Here is a 10,223-nt window from a genome sequence, read left to right as displayed (position 1 = left end):
GTAAAGTTTTGAACCAAACCTCATGACTACACGAAAGCAGAATGGTGTTGAAATGCCCATTTTGATTCTGGCAGCTGTGTGTGTGTCTGTGTGCACACTGGCATGTGCGTGCATCAGCACACCTGTGCATGTGTGAGGAGACCCGCACAGGGATCGCAGTCAAAATCTTTGACCCGGTTTCAGTTGGAGTGTTCAACCCAAATCAGGGTATTGGAGCTGAAACCAGTAAGTTCCCACAAGTGTTTTGGTATCAATGACATTTTATTTATTCAAAACTGCTCACCATCTTGAAAATAAACATTTCTCATCTTCTGTGGGGCAATATCTTACAGTCTATACATCAGTTTTGACAGAATTGATTTAACTGCTGTGATCATGAATTTATAAAAGTCTCCCAGGCTGAGCAAGACTGACTATTTTTGTAAAATATCAGCAATAAAAATATTAGGCAGCAGGGAAAAAGGTCTGGTCTGCTGTGAAAGGTGGAAGCTTTACTTTTAGCTGCAAGCACTGCTGGATCAATTAAAATGATCACAGGGCTCAGCTCATTCATATTTAAGGAACGTCCTTTGAAAATGCACTAATGCTTCTGACAGCAGATTCTGCTCATGGGACAAATACCTTTAAATTAAACATACAAGAGTTCAGTCTTTGAGATTGAAAGGAAGATTGAAATAGTCTGGGGTAGTCTATGCTATTATATGCCTTATTAAACTCTGAGAGGATAAAGAGGCATGCCAGGTTTTCAGTGTGCTGGAAGGTTTGCAGGGCTCTTGAAGGACTGCTGTTACTTTTCTGAAACACTTCAAGATACACATGGGTCAGACACAGCAATATTTCCATCTACTTTCAGGATATGTCAATTGAATTTCCCTGTAATCCCTAGGGTTTGCTCTTCTACTAAATGACAGTGCAGAACATACTATTAGCAGAGATGCCAAAGCCTAGCATCTGACACCTAGCCTAGACACAAAAGCCTAGTGTCTGACACCTTAACCTCCCCAGGAGTTATATTAAAGTAGCAGAAAGATCTACCACAGTCTCTCTTTCTAGAAAGGCAGGGACCTCTGGCACAGCAGACGAATGGGTCAGGAAAGATTGCTGTATGCAGCACCTGTTAGATGAAATCAATTGGCTGCTCGGAAATTTGTTTCTGATTATTTCTCCAAACGCATCTTAAGTGTCATAGGACACAAAGCGTAGAAGTGACAATGGATATCATGCATTCCAATGACCTGTTTGATTTTAGTATACAGTTAATGTTTTTCAGTATGTAGCAGCTGTGTGTTGCCCTTCACCTTGCACAGGCACCCCATGGAGTGCTGCTAAATTACAATTAAGGCATTTGGAACTAGGACAGTGGGCATGTGATGATTTTTATACCACAGACAATCCATTCAGTTCTGTTCTTTCAAGCTGGGGCTGACTAGGGATGATGGTAGCAGCCTTCTGCCTAGTGCCTGAGTCACACTGTGCTTCAGCTTTGTAACAGTGCAATTGATGTGGCTGCTCAGGCTGCTGGTACTGCAATCAGCACTGAATTATTTAACGTCAATAGTAACTGTCAGTGGGGAGTTGCACAGCCTCAGTATAGCCATAAGCTTGCTGGCTGTTTGTGGGAAGGAAGGGGGTTGAATCCAGACAGATTTGGTCAAGGACAGGGATCTTTACCTCTTCGTGGTAACCCTACAAATATCACTCGTTGGTTAGAAAGTAAGGATAAATAACTGCTAAGGTCTGAGGAAGAAAGTGCAGGAACAAAAGAACAAGAATACTCACAGAAAGTCTACTTTATAACAACATGCTATAAAAGAGGAGACAATTGTCTGCCTTGTAAATATATGGCCATTGGTTCATACTGTATGAAAACACAGGCATCACTGAAGGGCAGGGCAGTGCCTGAGCTGGCTACAAGCACACAGCGTGCTGGAAAGCACAGGTGAAGTGACACCACTGCAGTCAGGGCACAGCCATTTCATGGCAAAAAGTAATGTAGGTACTGTAATATTTATGCAGAGTAAAACTGGCCCAAAAGACCCAGTGGCACCAAAGTCCACTGAATCACACCTACCTCCCAAAGGCTGAGCCAACCCTCAGGTGAGTCTATCCTGCTGTTTCCAAGTTCCCTTCTGGGGAAAGGTGTGTGGCTGTCCTGAACTCAAGGGCACGCTGTCAGCCTGTATCCATGGTGAGCACACCTTGTAGTGGCAGGAGCTCTGAACTATACCTTGCTGGAAATTTGGACTTAAGTTTGTCATATGGGTCCATTTCTTCCACAGTCCTGTCCTTCCCTTCACCATAGATCCACAGAATTTCACTGATTTCCTTTCTTTCTGTCTTTCCCTTTCCTTTTCTTTCTCCTTCCTGGCTATGTACCCTCTGGCACATGACACAGGGCCTGACCCCCACTGCAACTCTTTCACTACTCCCTTTTCTAACAAGGGCAGCAGAGCCACTACCCCTCTATGCCCCTGTGGTTCTGCAGTTTTGTGCCATGATTGACCACGTCTGGATTTCCTAACCCACAGGAATTACTCATTTACTCAGTCTGCTGTTACAAAATCTTCTCTCAAATGCCCCTCTCCTATGATGGGTGGATGAAACCCAAATGCTGGATGGATTTTGTGGGGCTGGCAGTGTGCTTTGCCTTGCTAAGCACCAGCTGAGTTGAGCTGTGCTCACACATTTCACCTGCCAGCATAGCAGGGAGGTTTCTACCCTGTAATCAGAAACATGGCAGAGACTCCTTGTTCTGCCAGCTTACTATGAAATCAAATTCTGCATCCTCCAGTGGTGTGGGAGGAAATACGAACCAGTGACCTTGGCTTCTAACACCAGGATGCTCTAAAGATCTGAGGTCTATCAGCAAAGCCTCTGTTCATAAAGCCATTTATCTCTGGCAGTTTCTTTTTGTGCTGCTGGAGCAGCGGTTGCACTCTTCCCTGGCCGAAACAGTTCAGCCTGGTGGATGGAAATGGGCAGATGTGGCAGGGAGCTGTGCAGGGGAGAGGTAGGAGCTCAGCCTATTTACACGGTGTTGGGAAGAAAAACTGAGAAAGGGGAGAACTGGCATTAGAGCTGATACTATAGATTTTCACATGGTGAATACTGTCTCAATAAACCTGGGAGAGTTGCCATGCACATTTGGAGGTGAAGTTCAACGGCAAATTAGAAAAACAAAAAAAGAAATCTAATGTTAGACAAGAGGATTAAACATTGTTTACTTAACAAAGCAAATCCGCATTTTGAGGGCTGCAAACTATGACTTGTACTTGAAGCTGACAGTGTTATTATGAACAGAAGACTCCTTTTGGTCACAATGTTCCCGTGTGCTCTTCCCCCTCAGGCACACCCAAAGGCCTGTCCCTGGTACCAAGGACTCACAAGCCACCAGTGTGGGCTGAAGCCCTTCTGTGGAGAGCAGTTTTCCACTGCAGTGACTGTAAGTTTAAGGCAAACCCAAACATTTTCTCCTGCACGTCAGGGAACCTTAACAAAGAAGCACATACAACCCCATCCCAGGTAGACAGGTGGCATTAGCAAGCCTGGATGGAGGCATCCAAGAGACCCTGACACAGCTGTGGAGAGCTGGATGCCAGAGGTCTCCGTAACCCAATTCTCTCCTGCTTTTCTTTCCAGCTGATTGAAACTCCACCAAGTACTTGACATGCTGTGCTACGGCTGTCACGGTCCCCTCTTGCAGGGCCCCCCACACAGCACCTCTGTGCTTTAGAGATGTACTTGAGTTATGCACTTGGTGTCCCTTTAAGCCTTTGACGGGGCGCATCCTGCCTGTAAAAGATCAAGGAAGAGGACTCATTTTTCAGCTGACCAGGACACACTATCTGCTGTTGCCTGGCTGTGCTGCGAGTGTGGGAGGGTTTGATATCAAATGGCACTGAGTTCTGCCCGGTTACTGGAACTTGCTCGAGCACAGGGAGGGCTGCCCTTTCCAACATGGAGAGGAGGGAGAGGGGCAGAGAGGCAGCCCTGTCTGCCCTTCACTTTCAGGTGACCTGGGTGCATTGGTGAAGTGGCGGGTTAGGGACTCTGGGCAGGCAGTGCCTGCAACAGACTTAAATGTGGGCTTGGACTTTGACGCACCTCCTCCCAGCAGCCTGGAGAGAGAACAGTGCATGACCGGTTTGGGCAGTTATTGCTGACTCGACATAAACATGTTTTGAAGCTTCCAGTGCAGCCAGCAGGGAACATACTGTCCCCCTGGGTTCCCTGCCTTTGGCTCAGGAGGCTGCCAGAACAGGGGCCAGAGGCAGCACTGCTTCCTGTGGCCTCCACTCCCGGCCGGAGCTGTGCTGTATCTGCAGCCAGGGTTTGTCCTCATAAGAAAAAAAAATCAAGAAAATAAAAGGATGGAAAGCTGTAAGTAGAACAAAAGATCCAGCAGCTAGCAGCAGAACAGCAGCCATGTGTTTCCTGAAGGGTATTTTTAAGGTTTATAATTGTTCACTTCTTATTTACAGGGCTGTTTTGTATTCTTTTATTTAGCACTAGCTACTAGTCTGCCCTCTGTTTAAACCAAGCTATTCATGTCCAAGTGTCTGGAGCTCAACTAACTATGGGAGGCAAGCTTCACTTTTTTAGGCTCCCGGCCCCAAACAGCTGGAATAATCTTCCACCGTATTGAAGCAGACCCTCACATTGTTTGGGGTTTGTACACTCCTAATCCTCTTTTTAAAAAGCCTCAGCTGTGTGAAATGAGCACAAGCTGTGGCCAGTCACTGTCATGTACTGTTAAAGAGTTCTGTCCTTCTGTCTCCAGGCAGGGGCAAAAACCCTTTATCTCAGTGGGGCTCTTGGTGGCCGGGGACGCAAGGACAAGCTGCCCACTTTGTGGAACGGGGACATGCTTATACCTCAGACACAATGGCGTCTCTGCACCCAGACTCCTGCAGCACGGACCTGGGCTTTTCATCTCACCTGGCTTGAACAGAAAGGCTGAGAGCTGACTTCCCTCTAGTGTGGGGTGTTTGGATCTCAAGCTTCTCCACGGTTGTACTGCTATAAGTAAGGAGGATGGGCTGAAGCAAGAGCTGTCAGCCAGTTCAGTGCATTTAAATAGGCCATATGTGCATATACACATTTCTATTCAACATATCTTGAAGGTCTAAATGTCAGTCATATACTTCTCCTCCTCTCCTAGGTATGGCTCTTGATTTTAAATTCCTCCCACACAATGAGTGTCATCTTGCAGAACTCATGGTGGGTAACACAATGAGGCCCATCTCTTGTCTGGTCTTGTGCTCTGAAGGAGTTAAAAATTAATTTGCTTCATGTTTTCTAGAGACCTTTAGGGGTGTATGTGTCACTTCACAGATCAACAGCTTAAAGCCCTTTGGCTTTGTCCACAAGTCACTGGTGTCAACAGGAATCTTGTCACACATTTCAGCAGACATGGCGTGAAGTCTAAAAATGAATTATTACTACTCTAATAGCTATCATTTACATTGTTTAATATGTTGTTCCCACATTATATTACAGTCTTTTATTGGTTGGAAAAGAGTTAGCATATGTTAGAAGCATTACAGAAAAGAACAGTAAATTACATCAGCAGTTCTCAGACAGGCTTACAGACAACTCATTGATCCATCACCTATATTCTGTATTCCATACTCATACGCTATTAAAATAAGAACAACTGAATAACTGCTTCTGAATCTATTATAAAAAAATACTTCCATAAGTGAAGGTTTATCATAATTTACAGCAATATACTGTTATTCTTCTAGAAATGTTTACAGTATTTAAAACCCCCAAGCTTTCCAGTGTAAATATACTTTAAAGAAATGCTGAAAAATATTTATTTTACCCTTTCATTGTCAACAATTTTGCTGGAATCTTCTTCTGCTCATATGAAAAGAAACCGCCCTCTTCTGAAACAGCCCCCTGTTAAGGGTAGACCTTTTCCCTCCAAAACTCTCATTTCTTAAGGCAGTGGATATGTTTATTCCTGGGAAGAATTGGGAAGATCTCCAGTTCTTCTCCGCCTTGTTTGACTATTATAGTTCAGACTTAAAGTTAAGACACATCATCTCCCTAAAGATCAATACTCAGAGGTGAGGAATATCGTTCTGCTGCAAAGGAAAAGGCAAGAACAATTCATTGAAGAAGGATGGTAACATCTCTTTCAGGAAGCCCTCAGTACTGTAATATAATTTCCAAGGTCTGTCTGCATCAATTTATGGCACTCCCATGAATAATTTTGCCATTGTTTCAGCTGTTCTTACATGAACGTTATCATTCAAAGGACAGAAGCCTGGGAATATGCAGAAGGTGTTACAATTTTTTTTCCCTCAAGTGAATTGATCATCCAATGGCCTTGAAAAATCACCAAAAGCTTTTGGAAGTGTGACATGTCTCCAAAGGACTGTTCCCATCCTTTGGCAGAAGATAGGCTCAGAGCATGCAGAGCCAGGCATCAGTAGCCAGAGTAGGAAGAACACAGGAACAAGAGGGTGAGGCCATGGGGGAGAAGCACATGAAGGAATTTGTACCAGAAGAAGACTTCTGGGCATCTCCATGAATAACATGAATAATGAAAACTTCAGGTGTCCCTGGCCAGAGCTTGAAAATGAAGATTTCTTCGTTGTGTATTTATGTAAAACTGGAGGCAAAGCTGATTAGAAACAACGGAAAGTTGTGAGATCAGAAGGTTTTATAACAGCCCCTAACTAAGCAGAAACAAGTGCTTCTGTGTCAACACAAACATAGTTTTATGCCTGAGCAAACAGCTTCCTGCGGTCTCTGAGGCAATGACACATACCTAGAAACACCGAGAGTAGTCCAAACCACCTGATCCATCCCTGTGTGAAGGTTGAATTCCACCTGTAATACCCTTTGTAAGCAGGGGAGTGACTCTGGGTCACCAATAGGCTTTGCAATGCATGTTACTACCTCTGCTGCATGCCACAGTGATTGGAGGAGATGACAAGCAGCCCTGGCAGGTATTCAAATCTATTTCCCAGTTAATTTGTTAAAAATCAGCCCAGAGTGTTGTGGGCAGTAAAGCTGCTAGGAAGAGAAAACCATTCTAAGGAATAAACACTACAAAAAGGAGCTTACAATGCATCTGATTTCTCAGTATGCCTCATGGCACCTAACAATCAGCATCAGCTACAGTTAGCTCCTAAGTTTCTGTAAAAGGTCTGCTCAGCAATTGGTATTTGGTTGTCCCAAGAGTGGTAGGCATGGCTCAGAGCTGTCTGACAGCACTGCTGCCTGTGGGGTGCAGAGTGATGAGCCTCATGCTGTCTCCTGCAATCATGTGGCACTACGACCAGTCCCAAACCCAGACAGATCAGCAATGTCAATGATGACAAGCTGCACAGAGGCAGCTCCAGGCTCACACAGTTTGTGCCAGCAGCCAGCTTATCTGCAATATCCCACTGGCATTTGCTGCAGAATAAATATTGTCTGGGATTTTCCATTATATATCCACGCTGGCCAGCAATGACACAGCAGTGATATAATTTTGAGCTCTGTTATTTCCAGTTTCCCACAACCATGCAGAGCTAGTAAGAGGACTTGAGTCATTTACCTAAACATAAATATTCACTGCTACTTTAGAAAGCCAGGAGTGTCCATACAAGGTATTTGCATGGGACTGGCAGGCATGATAAAGGACTTGTGGAAGATCTCTGTCTTCCAGAGTGACAGATGAGAGACAGGAAGAATACTCCAGCCTTCCTCATATAGGACCGGGTGTCTATTTTTCGGTAACTGAACGAGCTGAGAGCCAGCTCACAGCTGAAGCCATCTAGACACAGGTGCCTAGAGGCACCCCCAGTGTCTGGGGTCCCATTAGAGTCAGCTGAACTCTGCCAATGGACACTGGATCACTATTCCAGCACCAGAAGTAAGTGTTTCGAAGAAGCTTTCTGGAGTCCTCTGGATAAACTGACACTGGCCATGAGAGGCAGCTGAGATATCTAACTCACACCTTGGCACACACACAGAGACATGTACACAGTGCCATGATAAGGTGTAGTACTTGGTGTGCCGAATCCCATGCCAAGATTCTCAGCTTTCAGGCCCAGTCCAGTGATGTGACAAAGTACAGAAAGCCCAACCTATAACGGTAATGAAAACATTACTTGATTTTCTTATTTCAGCCTTGCAGACAGGGCTGTACCACATTAATGTAACTTAAAGCATGCGTGTTCTAAACTAGAAACTCTCTGTCACCTGCCAAGAGAACGTTTGGCAGCTCAAGATAGTGGGATTGATTGTCACTCCTCTTGCTGTGTTTCCTGCATCACACTTCTGTCTGGATTTTAAACTGGACATGACTCCAGGAAAGGCAGTGAGTCTCATTCCTCGAGGCTGTGCCCCTCACACAGCAGGAAACCAGAGAGATCCTTTCCTTTCCTTCCCCTTCCTTTGAGGAACTGCAAAGCAAGAGAGTGACACAGGGAAATCTGTGCTAATTCTACATGGGCCAATTTGTTGCACTCTGCTTTGATTTTCTTCCATAGCTGCAGAAGGGATATTGAGAAGAGTTGATGAGGAGCAGCTCCTGATACCCCATACATATTTTTCTGTTTATATAAAAATCTTACATTATTAAGAGTTCTCAGGATATTCTGAAGACCCAGGACTGTGTTCCAGCTTTGACACCCAACATTCGAGATTGCAGGGAAGAAGTAAGACTGCCCATGGGTATTTATGCCATTTCCTCCCTGTGAGGGGAGTGGAGAGAAGCAGGACTGACTGAAGCTGCCTACCAACATGTCCTTTCTCTTTGCTGACTGTGAGGAGTAGCAGCATCTAGCCAGGTACTAAGTCAGTCATTCTGTCTTGAATGTGCACGACAGCACAGATGTGCAAAGCCACCTTAGGGCCTGTAATACAGGGTCAGGACACAGACATTAAAAATTGCGTTGTCAGTTCTTGGGAAATACAAACTCAAAGATGTTAACAGAGGAGTGTGCCCCTTCTTCTTCACCATCCCCACCCCCAAAAATTACCTGAGCTGAGGGATCAAAAACTGCCATATCCTACCTTCCATTTGCTAAAACTGCTAAAGAACATCAGGGCAGAAAATTCTTGGGTGTTTTACCTGATCCTCTCAAGTTGTCATTGCTACTATAAGGAGAAAAACACCCAACAGTTTTTCCAGTCCAGTAGTGTTTCTTATCAAAGGTAGCAAAGCTTGTTTTGTAATACTGCTTTGGGAAGGACATTATTGCATGTTAAGGGCAAAGTCTGGTAGATTTAAAAACTTGGTTAAGGGATAGGGTAAGAAATGATGATAATGAACAACTCTGTATCAAGGCTCCAGGGAGATTTATCTGGATGTGTGCCCAAGGCACAAGTAACACTAACCAGTAATCAGTGTACACTTTCTAGCTAATGGTCTGGAAGAGAAAACACAGGGTGCTTTGGTGTGGTTTCTGTTGACACCAGGAAGCTGGCTGTGTAAGGTCCTGATCAGGGGACAAAGGGCGAAAGTGCAACACCTGCTTATCTCCTGTGAAACCAGAACACTCTTCAGCCGTGGGTAAACGTGCTGATGTCAGTGCCCCCCTGATGTGCCAGCAGCAAGCCAGCCCCACACTGCGACCAGGAGCTGGTGCATGGCCTCTCTTACCCACTGGGCTTGTGCAGGGGAAGGAAAAAAGACCCACCTTTTGTCTGCCAGACTGTGGGAGCTTGGCTGGGACTGATGGTCTGTGCACAGCATGCTGCAGAGAGACCTGGATCTGCTGGGGCCATGTGCTCAACAGGGGGCTGCACAGACAGCAGCTTGGGTCTACCCTGCTGCACTTCAGCATCCCTGCTCTCAAGCCTGCCACGGGCAAGGTATAGAATGCATGTATGTGTATTTCTGCTTGGAAAAACCTGACATGCAAGTCCTGTCTATAGAGACTACAGGACAGTTAAAATGATGGGAAAACACAATGGGTGTTTGTGTTGTTGATTTCCTTTTGTTTTCTGTATTGGTTAATGAAGTCCCTGGTGTACTTAAGTTCTGGGTTGTTTCTCCAAACACACCTGGCATATTGGTATATGTCAGAGTGGTACATTTCTGTAACTGCAAAATACAAAAAAGGGATGCCATGTGATCTGCTTCCCTGGCATTACAAGTAAAAACCCTTAGGAAGGTGAAACCCACACTGCTAAGGAGGGTAAATTCAGTACACAACACTGTCACTTGTAGGCTTGCTGCCAGACACAGCTGGTTTTCACCTTTCCTCTTTCAAGAA

Source organism: Corvus hawaiiensis, chromosome 1 (genome assembly GCF_020740725.1).
Source record: "Corvus hawaiiensis isolate bCorHaw1 chromosome 1, bCorHaw1.pri.cur, whole genome shotgun sequence".
Lineage (NCBI taxonomy): Eukaryota > Metazoa > Chordata > Aves > Passeriformes > Corvidae > Corvus > Corvus hawaiiensis.
This window is presented reverse-complemented; position numbering follows the sequence as displayed.